This window comes from Schistocerca piceifrons, chromosome 11 (assembly GCF_021461385.2).
Source record: "Schistocerca piceifrons isolate TAMUIC-IGC-003096 chromosome 11, iqSchPice1.1, whole genome shotgun sequence".
Taxonomy (NCBI): domain Eukaryota; kingdom Metazoa; phylum Arthropoda; class Insecta; order Orthoptera; family Acrididae; genus Schistocerca; species Schistocerca piceifrons.
In genome coordinates, this window is record NC_060148.1 from 81,114,746 (window position 1) to 81,121,960 (window position 7,215).

Consider the following 7,215-nt stretch of genomic DNA (forward strand, 5'->3'; position numbering starts at 1 on the left):
ATAAGCGTCAAAAGAAAAAACTACAAAGAAGGAAACTTGTCTACCTTCAAGCGGGAAACCAGATGGCGCTATGGTTGGCCCGCTAGATGGCGCTGCCATAGGCCAAACTGATATCAACTGCGTTTTTTTTTTTTTTAATTGGAACCCCCATTTTTATTACATATTCGTGTACTACGTAAAGAAATACGAAGGACCACTTTTTTCACTTTGTGATAGATGGCGCTGTAACAGTCACAGACGTTAGAGTACGTGGTATCACGTAACATTCTGCCAGTGCGGACGGTATTTGCTTCGTGATACATTACCCGTTGTAAAAGGGACCGTTTACCAATTGCGGAAAAGGTCGATATCGTCTTGATGTACGGCTATTGTGATGAAAATGCCCAACGGCCGTGTGCTATGTATGCTGCTCGGTATCCTGAACATCATCCAAGTGTCAGGACCGTTCGCCGGATAGTTACGTTATTTAAGGTAACAGGAAGTGTTCAGCCACATGTGAAACGTCAACCACGACCTGCAACAAATGATGATGCCGAAGTAGGTGTTTTAGCTGCTGTCGCGGCTAATCTGCACATCAGTAGCAGACAAATTGCGCGAGAATCGGTAATTTCAAAAACGTCCGTGTTGGGAATGCTACATCAACATCGATTGCACCCGTACCATATTTCTATGCACCGGGAATGCATGGCGACGACTTTGAACGTCGTGTACATTTCTGCCACTGAGCACAAGGGAAATTACGGGACGATGACAGATTTTTTGCACGCGTTCTATTTAGCGACGAAGCGTCATTCACCAACAGCGGTAACGTAAACCGGCATAAAATGCACTATTGGGCAACGGAAAATCCACGATGGCTGCGACAAGTGGAACATCAGCGACCTTGGCGGGTTAATGTATGATGCGGCATTATGGGAGGAAGGATAATTGGCCCCCATTTTATCGATGGCAATCTAAATAGTGCAATGTATGCGTATGTCCTACGAAATGTTCTACCGATGTTACTAGAAGATGTTTCACTGCACGACAGAATGGCGATGTACTTCCAACATGATGGATGTCCGGCACATAGCTCGCGTGCGGTTGAAGCGGTATTGAATAGCATATTTCGTGACAGGTGGATTGGTCGTCGAAGCACCATACCGTGGCCCGCACGTTCACCGGATCTGACGTCCCCGGATTTCTTTGTGTGGGGAAAGTTGAAGGATGTTTGCTATCGTGATCCACCGGCAACGCCTGACAACATGCGTCAGCGCATTGTGAATGCATGTGCGAACATTACGGAAGGCGAACTACTCGCTGTTGAGAGGAATGTCGTTACACGTACTGCCAAATGCATTGAGGTTGAGGGAAAACATTTTAAGCATTTCTTGCATTAATGTGGTGTTTACAGGTAATCACGCCGTAACAGTATGCGTTCTCAGAAATGATAAGTTCACAAAGGCACAACCGAAATAAAATGTTGAAACGTACCTACGTTCTGTATTTTTAATTTAAAAAACTCACCTGTACCCACTGTTGGTCTAAAATTGTGAGCCATGTGTTTGTGACTATTACAGCGCCATCTATCACAAATGGAACAAGTGGTCCAACTAAAACATTCATATTTCTTTACGTTCTACACGAATATGTAATAAAAAATGTGTTCCTATTTAAAAAAACGCAGTCGATATGCGTTTGACCTATGGCAGCGCCGTCTTGTGGACCAACCATAGCGCCATCTGGTTTCCCCTTCAAACTAGACAAGTTTCGTTCTTTGTGGTTTTTTCGTTTGACGCTTATTTCGTGAGATATTTGGACCGATCACTATCAGTGGGCCGTCCTGTATAATCAATATATACGGGAAAATGTGAAAACCGATTATCTCCGTAAATTTAAGACAAACATTAAGTACAGCCTATTTCTCAGCACTTTTTAACCGTGTTCCACTCGGGTATTTCACTACGGATCAGAAAGGTTCAAATGGCTCTGAGCACTATGGGACTTAACATTTATGGTCATGAGTCCCCTAGAACTTAGAACTACTTAAAGCTAACTAACCTAAGGACATCACACACATCCATGCCCGAGGCAGGATTCGAACCTGCGACCGTAGCGGTCACGCGGTTCCAGACTGAAGCGCCTAGAACCGCACGGCCACAACGGCCGGCGGATCAGAAAGCAGCCTCCGCCATTTTCGTAGTGCGTATTAACAGCGCAACAATCAGAGCACAACAATGGAGAGACTGTGACTGCACGATTTTTGAAATAAAAGCTGCTCAGCTAAAGCGTGATTAAGAAAAATGGCGATGGCTGTTAACAGATAGAAATATCATAAAGCTTCGCCGGCCGTAGTGGCCGAGCGGTTCTAGGCGCTACAATCCGGAACCGCGCGACCGTTACGGTCGCAGGTTCGAATCCTGCCTCGGGCATGGATGTAGTGATGTCCTTAGGTTAGTTAGGTTTAAGTAGTTCTAAGTTCTAGGAGACTGATGACCTCAGAAGTTAAGTCCCATAGTGCTTAGAGCCATTTGAACCATAAAGCTTCATTTAACGTAACTTAGTAATAATATGTCTAATACATACGTAGGACCTACATCCGAGAGCGTAACAAACAATACCGGAGTATGTGTGCAACGGCTTCTGAGCAATCATCGCGTGTTTGTTTACATCGGGTTTATGCTTATGGTGAACGGATTATAGCTCTCGTTCGTCCTGTGACTGGTGCCTGTGTTCTACTAAGCTCGCTTTTCTCCGTGTCAATTCAGATCCGTAGCTAATGACTCTGCCTAGTGATTTTGCCCGGAAATTCAGCCCTGAAAGAACAATGTTGTTTTACCCTCCACGCTGCCCTCCAATACTAAATTGGTGATCCCTTGATGCCTCAGAACATGTCCTACCAACCGATCCCTTCTTCTGGTCAAGTTGTGCCACAAATTTCTCTTCTCCCCAATCCTATTCAATACTTCCTCATTAGTTATGTGATCTACCCATCTAATCTTCAGCATTCTTCTATAACAGTCCGATAATGCCAATTTGCATTGGAAGTTAGTGGAGGTGGACAAAAATATGGAAAGGCCAAAACGCACCATAACCGTACTCGTTCCATTTTTAAACTCTCCTGAGTTGAGGATGAGGGACACTTCTTAATTTTATAGTCACTCTGTGCTTTCTGGGCCTCGTATTTGACTGTAAGCTTACTTGGTTGGCACACTTTAAGGACCTGAAAAAACAGTCTCTTAAGGGGGGAAACCACATTAGGAGGTTATTTGTCACTGATTTTTGGGGATTTTTTGGGTGGGAAGAATTAATTAGAATTTAATTAAATTTTGACATTATTTCAACCATATTTCGTACAGTTTTTTTTTTTTTTGAATAATTTCACCAAAAATAACAAAGTTACGCCGTGATGTCCGCTGAAGGTTGTGAGTATAGTTCTCCAACTGCGTGCACTGTAGCCTTTCCGATTTTCATTTTAAATCGAAAAGGTTTTGCTTTTACATTAACCACTTATTTCCTAACAACATGAACATCAATGCAGGTGTAAATAATGAAAATTAAAAATTTTGCAAGCGTTGGAACACTTTAATTCGAATTTCACAATTTTTTTCTCTAATTATGCAAAGAAAGATACCCTTAAAATCATGATATCGTCTCACTAATTAGTTCATATAAATCGTAATTTTATAAAGAATCGTACTATCACTTTTCATAATGATCGATTGTATTCATTTTGAATTAGACTGCACGCAAATGTGAAAATAGTCATTTCGAGATAACGCGTTTGAAAAATAAGTTCTTGGAAACTAGAAATTCAAAGAAGTTGGCAATAATGTAGAATGCTTACCGATTAATCTGCGATTCCAGCACAATGTAGTAATCCTTCTTCTTCCTCATAGGCTTCATTTTCCGCTTGCAGCAGTGCTTTCCGACCTTCCTTCGATTCCAATGAACTACGTCGATTCTGCCGGGTCACACGCTGGCATAACTGAAGCTTTGCGTGCCTTCTACAATTCCTCCCTCGCTCATGACCATGAGAAGGGATGAATTTCCTTCATTGAATAAGCCCGCCAATTTAACGACTTTTAGTCCGGAGTCCATGTGTTTAGGAGCTAATCGCCAAATAGTGCAAGTAGAACTTTCTTTCGCATTTTGTGTATGGCTACCTAAATATCTCTCCAGTAATTCATCCCTTGATGAATCTTCATATATTGGAAGAATTTCCTTCTGCACTCGGTTCTATGATCATAAAATCTAAACGGTGAGAATTCCGCTTCGAAATTTTGACAGCGTATTCTTGTTCAAAATGTTCAAATGTGTATGAAATCTTATGGGACTTAACTGCTAAGGTCATCAGTCCCTAAGCTTACACACTACTTAACCTAAATTATCCTAAGGACAAACACACACACCCATGCCCGAGGGAGGACTCGAACCGCCGCCGGGACCAGCCTCGCAGTCCATGGCTGCAGCGCTTTAGACCGCTCGGCTAATCCTGCGCGGCGCGTATTCTTGGGTAATTAAGCTAACGATTTATGCAATAAAAAAAATCGGATTTTTTGAACCTCCCAATGTGAGTTCCCCCCCTTAAGGATCTACGTATTTTAAAATGTCTTAGCCACAGTACATGGGGAGCAGACAGGACTTGTGTACTCCGGTTTGACAGGGCATTTGTGCGATCTCGGCTGGATTGTGGATGCACGGTATATGGTTCCAGCACTCCGTCTTCGGGCCACGAGTGGCCTACCGGGGCCATCCGACCGCCGTGTCATCCTCAGTGGAGGATGCGGACAGGAGGGCTGTGGGGTCAGCACACCGCTGTCCCAGTCGTTAAGATGGCATTCTTGACTGAAGCCGCTACTAATCGGTCGAGTAGCTCCTCAATTGGCATCAAGAGGCTGAGTGCACCCCGAAAAATGGCAACAGCGCATGGCGGCCTTGATGGTCACCCATCCAAGTGCCAGCCACGCCCGACAGCGCTTAACTTCGGTGATCTTACGGGAACCGGTGTTACCACTGCGGCAAGGCCGTTGCCTTATATGGGTCTAGGAGATCACCTTTTTGTAAACCCTCGTCGCCGGTTTTGTGAAGGCCTTATCGCTACTGCTGTGGAGGCCAAGTTGCTACTGTTATTACGGTAGACCGAGTTTGTGACTTCGTGGAACGGCTTCTGGTGCAGTACGTCGTTAAGACATGTCTGCCTGCCTCCACTACGTAGCTATGCCCCAGGGTCAGGTAACAGGATAGGAGAACGAAGGTTCTACAACACTCCAAGATACTAGTAACAAAGTCACAGAAACGAGTTAAAAAGGTTTACTTACACTATGTGGTCAAAAGTAATTGGACACCTGGCTGACAATGACTCACGTGGCGCCCTCCATCGGTAATTCTGGAATTCAATATGGTGTTGGCCCACCCTTATCCTTGATGACAGCTTCCACTCTCGCAGGCATACGTTCAGTCAGGTGCTGGAAGGTTTCTTGGGGAATGGCTTCTGGTGCAGTACGCCGCTATGATATTTCTGCCTGCCTCCACTACATAGCTATGCCCCAGGGTCAGGTAACAGGATAGGAGAACGAAGGTTCTACAACACTCCAAGATACTAGTAACAAAGTCACAGAAACGAGTTAAAAAGGTTTACTTACACTATGTGATCAAAAGTAATTGGACACCTGGCTGACTTCTTCACGGAGTGCTGCACTGAGGAGAGGCATCGATGTCGGTCGGTGAGGCCTGGCACGAAGTCGGTGTTCCAAATCATCCCAAAGGTGTTCTAAAGGATTCAGGTCAGGACTCTGTGCAGGCCAGTCCATTACAGGGATGTTATTGTCGTGTAACCACTCCGCCACAGGCCGCGCATTATGAACAGATGCTCGGTCGGGTTGAAAGATGCAATCGCCATCCCCGAATTGCACTTCAAGAGTGGGAAGCAAGAAGGTGATTAAAACATCAAAGTAGGCCTGTGTTGTGATAGTGCCACTCAACAAGGGATGCATGCCCCCTTCATGAAAAACTCGACCACACCATAACACCACCGCCTCCGAATTTTACTGTTGTCATTACACACGCTGGCAGATGACGTTCACCGGGCATTCGCCATACCAAGAGCCTTCCATTGGATCTCCACATTGTGTACCGTGATTCGTCACTCCATACAATGTTTTTCCACTGTTCACTCGTCCAGTGTTTCCGCTGCTTACACCAAGCGAGGCGTCGTTTGGGATTTACCGGCGTGATATGTGGCTTATGAGCAGCCGCTCGACCATGAAATCCATGTTTTCCCACCTCCCACCTGTCATAGTACTTCCAGTGAACCCTGATGCAGTTTGGAATTCTTGATAGATGTCTGCCTATTACACATTACGACACTCTTCAACTGTCGGCGGTCTCCGTCAGTCAACAGACGAGGTCGGCCTGTACGCTTTTGTGCTGTACGTGTCCCTTCACGTTTCCACTTCACCATCACATCGGAAACAGCGGACCTAGGGATGTTAAGGAGTGTGGAAATCTTGCGGACAGATGTATGACACAATGAACACCCAATCACTTGATGACGTTCGAAGTCCGTGAGTTCCGCGGAGCGCCCCATTCTGCTCTCTCACGATGCCTAATGACTACTGAGGTCGCTGATATGGAGTACCTGGCGGTAGGTGGCAGCACAATGCACCTAATACGAAAAACCCTCATTTTTGGGGGTGTCCGGATACTTTTGATCACATAGTGTAATTTGTGTGTGTGTGTGTGTGTGTGTGTGTGTGTGTGTGTGTGTTTTAGAGTGAATCCCGAAGGAATTTGTGGTGCACCTCAAGTGCTACTCACGACACCGCATAACTCCTCAAAAGTCTCAGAAAAGAAGTTAACTACCACCAGTTAGGGTAGACACTTGTTACAAAACATGCTTCCCCAGCATTACTGCTCTCCATTGCGGCACGTGCTTGACCTGGAGACTGCAATCCCATTTAAAACGAAACAAGTTCAGATGTGTGCAGTATACTTACTGTTGATGACTCACTTTGCTGCTGCACTCCTTACTTTTGAAATGGCATAAATTGGGCAACTTGAGCCTGTTAATGCTTTGTTTCTAACGAGGCTAATAAATAATAATACTTCGTACAACCTTATGTACACTGCTGGCCACCGTAAATGCAACACCCTGAAGGAAGCATCCGGATCAAGTGAAATTTACACCATGGGTTTGCAGCGATGAGATATGCAACTGATTAGAATTTCAGCGCA

General features: G+C 45.0%; 1 pseudogene; it reads right to left on the reverse strand.

The window, feature by feature from the left end:
* Nucleotides 1-4,896: 4,896 nt before the first annotated feature.
* LOC124720589 lies at nucleotides 4,897-5,014 on the reverse strand (annotated as a pseudogene).
* Nucleotides 5,015-7,215: the final 2,201 nt, after the last annotated feature.